The sequence below is a fragment of the Triticum aestivum genome, unplaced genomic scaffold, assembly GCF_018294505.1.
Source record: "Triticum aestivum cultivar Chinese Spring unplaced genomic scaffold, IWGSC CS RefSeq v2.1 scaffold38880, whole genome shotgun sequence".
NCBI lineage: Eukaryota > Viridiplantae > Streptophyta > Magnoliopsida > Poales > Poaceae > Triticum > Triticum aestivum.
The window spans coordinates 13,542-22,395 of NW_025226331.1; the positions used below are offsets into that span (position 1 = coordinate 13,542).

The 8,854-nt window shown below is 51.1% G+C and overlaps 1 long non-coding RNA gene across 1 annotated transcript; it reads left to right on the top strand.

Annotated features, from left to right (window-relative positions):
* Nucleotides 1-292: 292 nt before the first annotated feature.
* On the top strand, nucleotides 293-1,182 carry LOC123172583 (uncharacterized). The gene is made up of 3 exons (XR_006485644.1): nucleotides 293-570; nucleotides 659-727; nucleotides 819-1,182. It is a non-coding gene; the product is annotated as an uncharacterized lncRNA (long non-coding RNA).
* The last annotated feature ends 7,672 nt before the right edge of the window (nucleotides 1,183-8,854 follow it).

The following is an 8,854-nucleotide window of genomic DNA, read 5'->3' on the forward strand; positions in this document are numbered from 1 at the left end:
TCTTTACTGAGTATTGGTCTAGTGGTGAAAACAAGGGTGGTTATTCCCACCAACCGTGTTTGATTATTCACATTACATATATACACATGGGCTTTAAAGTTGCAAAACAAGTGCATGTGCCATAAAATTCTTGGCGTAGTGGACACACACGCATGTGCGTATCATGTGATGTGAATTCCACATGGTGGCAAACACCAATATAATACACATCATTGTAGGGTTGCCTTGTGGCTATGAGATGCGTGTAGGTGCAGTATGCAATATCTCCTATAAATAGAGGGCATGCAAGTCTTAGATCATCAGCAAGTTTTGTGAGATAAACATACACGGAGAATATGGCAACCAATAGTCGTAAGAGTGTGATTATGGTAGTAGTCATACTAGTTCTAGTCATACAGCAGGCCCAGGTAGAAGCCAAGAGCTGTTGTTGTTCCACCTCGGGAAGAAACTGCTATAACGCATGCCGTGTCACGGGTGCCTCTCGCAAAACATGTGCAAGCTTGTGTGGTTGCAAAATTCTTGACAAGTGTGTGCGTCCTTGTGATCGCTTCAATCTTTACCCGAAAGCAGGTAAACTGTAAACATATTCTTTCCATTCTTTCATTTTCCTCTCAAGCACAAAGAATTATATTTAAACACACGAGGTTTGTTTTCCCAGACGAAGCAAAAGTCATTGAGTATTGCAAGTTGGGATGCACGTCCTCCGTCTGCAACACCACAAACACTTGTAAGATTAAATCCTTACATGCATCTGATTATCTTATTGCTGCTCGTTGTCTATAAATGATTGTTTCTAATGCAAGCTATATTCCATGCAGTCATCGTCGGTGAACAAGAGAAAGATGTCATAGAGAATTGCACAACTGGATGCGATCGTGTCTGTACCAAGGACGTTGAATTTGCCGCAGCTATTGCATAAGAAAGTCTATGCGCCGGGATTTCATGCCGAGATAGTCGAAATGTCGTTGAGTAATTCGACATCATGTCCTATCCAGTACCGTGTAATCTTATTTTTGTTTCTTTGCATCTATCGAAAAGGTGTGATAGCTCCCGCGGTTCCATTCCTTTCCATATATTTCCAGTAAGGGTTTCGATGGTGTGCCATTTCCTTGCGAAAATGTGCTCGTCATTTTGTAATAATTGGATACAGTATCCAATAAAATGTGTCAACTTATTGTGTTTTATGGCTTTTCAATAAATGAATATTCAGTTATGCTACTATGCTTCAGGTTTTCTGCATGAAATTTAAAGTAAATTGATGGCTCTTCGCCTCCTCTATGCATCTCGTCGGACCACTCTCCTCTGCTCTAACTCTTCCTGCACCTGCTCTACCCTGGTTCATTGCAGCGGATGTGCAACAGGGAAGCCTGGGAACCACCGTGGCAATCTAAACATTCAACTGGTTGCTCCTTCTCTGCCAAGAAGCGCATGAGAGCCTCCACAGTTGTTCCTGATGTTGGCTGCACCACTCCAACAAAAGGCCGCACCAGCCAGCTGCTCCAGGCACGTGGCTCTATGGCCACGATCCATGGGCTCCAAACGTGCATGACTACCTTGCTGCCGCCAAGCCTATCATCTGGCGCGACCACCATTTCTGTCTAGAATGTCTCATGATGTCGCTCGACTTTTCATAATTCTCGGGTGGACTTTGCTATGACAGAACAACCAGATTGTCTTTGATGCTCTAGATGAGAGGCATTGGTGTGACTTTTTTTTCCATTTAGATATTTGTGTTACGGAGTAAAGAGAACTACTTCAGTTTACAAATCGGGGCATTTTAGCAATATTTTTTCCTTACCGGCAACAAAGGTGGGGCATATGATCTATCTAGCGGCCCTTTAATCTTGGATCTTCGACCTCTGTTTTGAAGAAAAAAGAGAAAGGTGTGGACAATATTTATTTGCTCGGACCATGGACCAAACCTCGAGCTGAACGTGCGGGGAAGCGGGAGAGGTATTGTGTGTCGAAGCATGAACACTCAGGGGCACAAAGTGCTGAGTCGGATCGACCCGTTCGCCCCGTGGGCACACCGAGCTTTCATGTGTCCGAGCAAAGCTCGTGAGGCCTGCCCACCATGAGTTACAACCAATAGGTAATTATTTGTTAGCTTTATTGATCACATTTCATTCACCTAGCATAATGTGCATCAACTTTATGAGCAATCCAACGAATTTCAGTGAAAAAAATGAACTAGGGTATCTACCATTATTTTTGCTTCCATACCCTTCATCAGATTGGCTTCTCAGTCCATGGTGGCACTTTACCAACTGCTAAGAGCATGTCCAGCCGTTCGGCCACCCAAGAAGCTGAGAAAGCGCCGCCTGGGGCTTAAACGGCGTTTACTTTTGGCGTGGGGGCGATTGCTTTACCAGTCGCCACCCCCAGGTTGCCCCCAAAATCGGCGCAAACTTGGCGACCTAATACGAATTTGGCACAAACTCGGTGATTTCTCATTCAATTTTGTACAAAAAACAGAAAAAACAAACAAACTACGCCTAGCCCTACTACGTCGGGGCCGCAGCCCGCCTTCTACATGCCGAGGAGCCTGTAGAACTGGGTGTAGTCGCCGCCGACGCCATCGTCGTGGTCGTCGTCGCCTAGCATTCCGCCAGAGCCGCCGTTGTCCCTACTGCACTCCTGACAAGGGTCGCCAACGCGCGGGCGGTTGGACGTCCCGGGCGCGTCCTCCTCGTTGTTGTCGAGGACGACGACGCCGCCCTCCTCGCGTCCGCGGCGCCGGGCCTTGATCCCCGCGTAGACCAGGCGCTGGCGCGCCACCTGCTCGCAGACGTAGTCCGCCTTCGCCCACCTGAGGGCAGTCTCGTCGGCGGCGGCCATCTCCGCGTGCCCCTTCCTGACGAGGAGCAACCCCGGCTCGGTCTTCGGCCGGACTACGCGGAGGAAATGCGGGGAGGGGCGGCCACCCTTGTTGATGACGAGGGTGCCCAAGCGGCGTCTCCTGCGGCTCCGACTTGACGGGGCGGAGCGTCGGCGACCCGGAGGAGAGTGAACCGGAGCCCGACGATGAAGAGGTCACTGCCTCCATTCTCCACGGCGTCCAGGAGCTGCCACGGCGGCGAGAGAAGGACGTGCGCGTCGGGTACTCGAGGCGCAGCGTGTTGCCGGTCTTGATGTGGTCGAGGAAGGCCTCGAGGGTGCGGCCGGGCATGCCGCACCATTCGCGCCGCCCGTCGGCGTTGAGTCGGCCGCGGGGGATGCTGCCATTGGCGGAGGCGATCTGGTCTTCGCGATGGTGGTCGAAGTACATCTTCCATAGCGTCTGGCTATCGGCGGCGTACCTCGGCTCGTTCCGCTGCTCCTCCTACAGCGATGAACGGATGCGGGCGATCACGGCCCGCCGTTCAGCCCCGGTGGGCACCGGGGGTACCGGGATGGCGCCGGCGCTCAACTTCCACGAGCCCGCCACCCGCATGTCTGGGGGCACTGAATAGTCGGCCTCATAGAGGAGGCGCGCCTCGTCCTCATGGAGACGGCGGGGGCCGAAGCCGTTCGCCGCCGCGGCGTCACCGGGGCACCGCTCAGCCATTGCTCATCGGCGGGGGAAGAGGGGGGCGAGTTGCTACTGTGGTGAGACTAGGCGAGAGAGAAGGCGAGTTGTGGCGAATATGGCGTTCACCAGCGGGGAGACGGTGAAAACCTGCGTTCCGGGTGACGGCTGGCGGGAACGGACGGAACGCGCGTCGTGCCGCCTTCACTGCGCCGCCCATGAGGCATCAATGGAGGCTGACCGGCGCTGCAGCGTGGCAGCCTTGGCATTCATTCCCGCAGGAGCCAAGGCGATGAGGACGACGAACCGGCGTGGTCGCTGACTCGGCGGGCCCATTCTAGTTCGCACCAAAATCGTATTCCACGGCGCCCCAGGCACACCCCAGCGCGCCTGGTTCGGCCTGGGTCTGCCGGCGCCAGTTTCGGCCCAAATCGGCGCAAAACGTTTTTTGCGTGCCGGCGCTAAAACTGTCCTGGGGGCCTGTTGGGGGCGTGGCTGGAGATGCTCTAACCCCAATATTTAAAACTAACTGCCAAGAATTGGCCATCACCGAGGAATTTGTCAGCTCGTCAAAATAATCAATGCTGATCTGCTCTCAGCTCAAGAACTGGAGCGATGTTCTCCATAATATGCATGCATGGATGCATGAAGATTTACGCATAAATCAGTAGGTCATATATCAATTATTAATTGTAGGCTGCACTGAAGTTAGGGAAACGCAATATAAACATGCTTTAGAGGAAAATTTACGTACAATGAATAGTGTTCTCAGAGGAGCAGGACAGGGGAGGCCAGTATATGGTCCTTGTTCTGATATACACATGCCACTATAATGAAATACAATGTTTCAAGACTTGCTGCTGGATGCCTCACGTTTTGTTCATGGTTCGTACAAACCATATTACTGCCTCATGGAGATGTGCACATGGCCAAGTAGGTAGCTATGTCACGTGGTCCAACATAGCAACAAGCCAACAACCATAACGTGATGACAGCCTTGGCCTAATTTTGGCCCACTGTCCTACTAACATGGCATCAAAGGGAGCTCTGGTGGTGACAGTGTGCTTGTGCGATCTACTGATCAGGTGAGTGTGGTGAGAATTTATGCTGAATGAATGGGTACCAATATCTAGCGAATACAGAGGGTCTGGGCATGGTATTCTGGTGGGGATCCTATAGGTGTGCTCAACACCATGTGGCTATCGGGATGATTCCCGAATTAATTTCTATGGTCATCAAAACGATGGTGTTCTGCACAATCCATTTCAACTTGGAATTGTAGGGCCGAATATTTAGATCTAAACTGGGGGAGGGGTGGGGGTATTGCTCATGTTCAGACATTACTTTTTTTTCTTGAGGACATTGCACAATGAACCATGCATGTCGATGAATTTTAAATATGAGGTTGGATAGCATAAAATATCGAGAACCTATGAGTTGCATATATTTAAATATACCAGCGGAGACAATATCCAATTGTGCATATACCAGTACAAGATGGTTAGGGGGCTCTATGAATTCGCCAACACAACAAAATAGTTTTCCTTTAAAAAAATGGAGAGTCAACATGAGTAGAGTGCAGACGGCACACATTAGTGAATTGATCTCCCTCGATAGAATAAAAAAAATAGATCTAATCGATGTGTAAAGACAACAAAGAAGAATTAACATGACAATGATAGGTGCTATATTCGTGATTGTGCAGACGACACACATTAGTGAATTGATTTCCCTCGATAGAATAAGGAAAAAATATATAGCTAATCGATGTAAAAAGACAACAAAGAAGAATTAACATAACAATGTTATGTGCTATATTCGTGATTGTGCATTTCTTTATACTGAAGTAAAACAATTATGCCATAGCAATCGTAAAGGTTCAAACAAAACATCATGTCAATTACGAAATAAGAAGTATAGGTTTGTTCGATGAAATATAAGTTGACACAAACAACATGGGCATGATAAAGGAAGACAATCTATGAAGGGGAGAGGGATGAAGTACGAGTGTCTGTGGAAGGATCTAGATGCATCACATTGCATTAATTGAAAAATATAAATACGATACCACCAATGAAAATTCCCGTCGAGAATGAAAAGTTCAAGTACGAGCCATAGATATGTATATTTAATTACTGGATAAAATTTCTCCAAAATAAAAGATTGATCATGTTGAGGTGCTTTTTCTGTATCTTCTGTAATTTCCTGTCGACATGAACCATGCATCCCATATGAGGATGAAGGACAATGAGATATGTGAATAGAAGATAAAAGTCACAGGGTGTATTTGAGTATTATGTTTTTTAGTTTAACACAAGGCCCTAGTCTAAGTCAAGGCTCATGTGATTAAAAAAGTTGGAGTGTAATGAGGTGGCTGCGGAAGGGAAAATTAAAGTTTTATATTCCAGGTCATGTAAAGTGGAATCCATTCTTATTGACAAATTCCAACAAAAACTAGTTGGAAATGCAGTTCAATAAGATGAATGCGATGATGACAAAATTGTGCGGTTTTGCATGATAAGCTATTTAATAACAATAGCTTCGATTCTGTTTATCACATCACAAAATACTTACCTACAGAACACTACACCTGATCATAAAAATCTACTAACCATCAATCATACATCCTCAAGGCATGATTATTTTTATAAAAACAACATTCCGTATATTTGAATGATATGTCAATGCAAATATAAAGATGAACTAAATCAGATAAATGTTTGCTCCATTGTCAATAATCATTCCGTATATCTTAAGTCCCGACATTACATCATTCGGCAGAAGCTAATAGGTTTAGGTACAAACAAATTTAACAAATATGCGTAAGAGGACGGGACATAAGGAAAGGTGAGTACAAAATTAAGGATTTGTCGCGGAGCATGATGAGATGCAGCGTGACGGCTAGGCAGCGGGTCACTACAGCCGTTGCAATTGCGGATCAACACCGGCGGCCGCCATCTACGAGGAGGTGATGGGGCGGTGGGTGAGTGGGCGGCGTGGCTGAAGCCGGGGCGTAGACGAGGTGGATGGAGAGCCGAGAGGCACACCGGCCAAGGTGCGTCCAAGAGCAGAGGTCGATAGCCACTCATCCAAGGCGCACAACACAGGGGCACGCTGATGCGATGGAGATCGATGAAGGGGCGAGGAGAGTCATCGGCACAGGAGGATTAGGGTCGGCATGCACGGATATGGGAGGCCCGACTTGGCAGTGGAGAACATAGCCGAGGCCATGGAGGAGAGTGGTGCGGGTCTCCGTCATGTTACCAGACACATTACACTGCATTATAGCATATGTACAAGGACCTGAAGCCCGGCGCCGCAGCCCGCTTTCTACATGATGAGGAGCCTGCAGAACTGGCTGTAGTCACCGCCGCCACCGTCATCGTCGTCGCCCTGCGTCCCGCCGGAGCCGCCGTCATCCCTACTGCACCCCTGACCAGGGTCGCCAACGCGCGGGGGGTCTGACGGCCCAGGCGCATCCTCCTCGTTGCTGTCGAGGACGACGACGCCGCCCTCCTTGCGTCCGCGGCGCCGGGCCTTGATCCCCGCGTAGGCCCGGCGCTGGCGCGCCACCTGCTCGTGGACGTAGTCCGCCTTCGCCCACCTGAGGGTGGTCTCGTCGTCGGCGGCCATCTCCGCGTGCTCCTTCCTGACGGGGAGCAACCCTGGCCCGGTCTTAGGCCGGACTAGGTGGAGGGAACACGGGGAGGGGCGGCCACCCTCATTGATGACGAGGGCGCCGCTGCGGGTGCGGCGCCCAAGCGGCGTCTCCTGTGGCTCCGACTTGACGGGGCGGAGCGTCGGCGACCCGGAGGAAAGCGAACCAGAGCCCGACGATGAGGAGGTCACCGCCTCCATTCGCCACGGCATCCAGGAAACTGCCACGACGGCGAGAGAAGGACGGGCGCGCCGGGTACTCGAGGCGCGGCGTGTTGCCGGTCTTGATGTGGTCGAGGACGGCCTCGAGGGTGCGGCCAGGCACGCCCCACCTTTCGCGTCGCCCGTCGGCGTTGAGTCGGCCGCCGGGGATGATGCCGTTGGTGGAGGCCATCCGGTCTTCGCGGTTGCGGCCGAAGTACATCGTCCACAGCGTGTGGCTGCGGCAACGTTCTTCGGCTCGTTCCGCTGCTCCTCCGATAGCGACAAACGGAGACGCCGCCGGCTCTCAACTTGCACGAGCCCGGCACCCGCATGTCTAGGGGCACCGGATAGTCGGCCTTGTAGAGGAGGCACGCCTCATCCTCATGGAGATGGCGGCGGCCGAAGCCGTTCCCCACCGCGCCGTCGCCGAGGTACCTCTCAGCCATAGCTCGTCGGCGAGGGAAGAGGGGGCGAGTTGCTTCTGTGGTGAGACGAGGTGAGAGAGAAGGGGAGTTGTGGCGATTGTAGCGTTCACCGGCAGGGAGGTCGGCTTTTATAGGCGAAGCGGGGCGGTGAGAACCTGCATGCCGGGTGACGCGTGGCGGGAGCGGGCGGGACGCGCGTCGCGGCGCCTTCACTGCGCCGCCGATGAGGCATCAATGGAGGCTGACCAGCGCGGCAGCGCGATAGCCTTGGCATTGATTTCCGCAGGAACCGAGGCGATTAGGATGACGAAGCGGCGTGTCGCTAACTTGGCTGGCCCATTCTCGTTCGGGCCAAAATCGGTTTCCCCGGCGCCCCCAGGCGCACCCCAGCGCGCCGGGTTCGTCCTGGGTCCGCCGGCGCCAGTTTCGGCCCAAACCGGCGAAAAACGGGCTCCTGTGGGTACGACTGGGCCATTTTTTGCGCGCCGGTGCTAAAAAATGGCCTGGAGGGCCTGTTGGTGTGCGGTTGGAGATGCTCTGGCCCCTAATACATAAAACTAACTGCCAAGAATTGGCCATCACTGAGGAATTTGTCAGCTCGTCAGAATAATCAATGCTGATCTGCTCTCAGCTCAAAAATTGGAGCGATGTTCTCCATAATATGCATAATTGGCTGCACGAAGACTTACGCATAAATCAGTAGGTCATATATCAATTATTAACTGTAGGCTGCACTAGAGTTATGGAAACGCAATATAAACATGCTTCGGAGGAAAATGTATGTACAACGAATAGTGTTCTCAGAGGAGCAGGACAGGGGAGGCCAGTATATGGTCCTTGTTCCGATATAAACTTGCCACTATAATGAAATACAATGTTTCAAGACTTGTTGCTGGATGCCTCACGTTTTGTTCATGGGTCGTAGAAAACATATTATTGCCTCATGGAGATGTGCACATGGCCAAGTAGGTAGCTCTATCACGTGGTCCAACATAGCAACAAGCCAACAACCATAACGTGATGACAGCCTTTGCTTAATTTTGCCCCACTGTCCTACTAA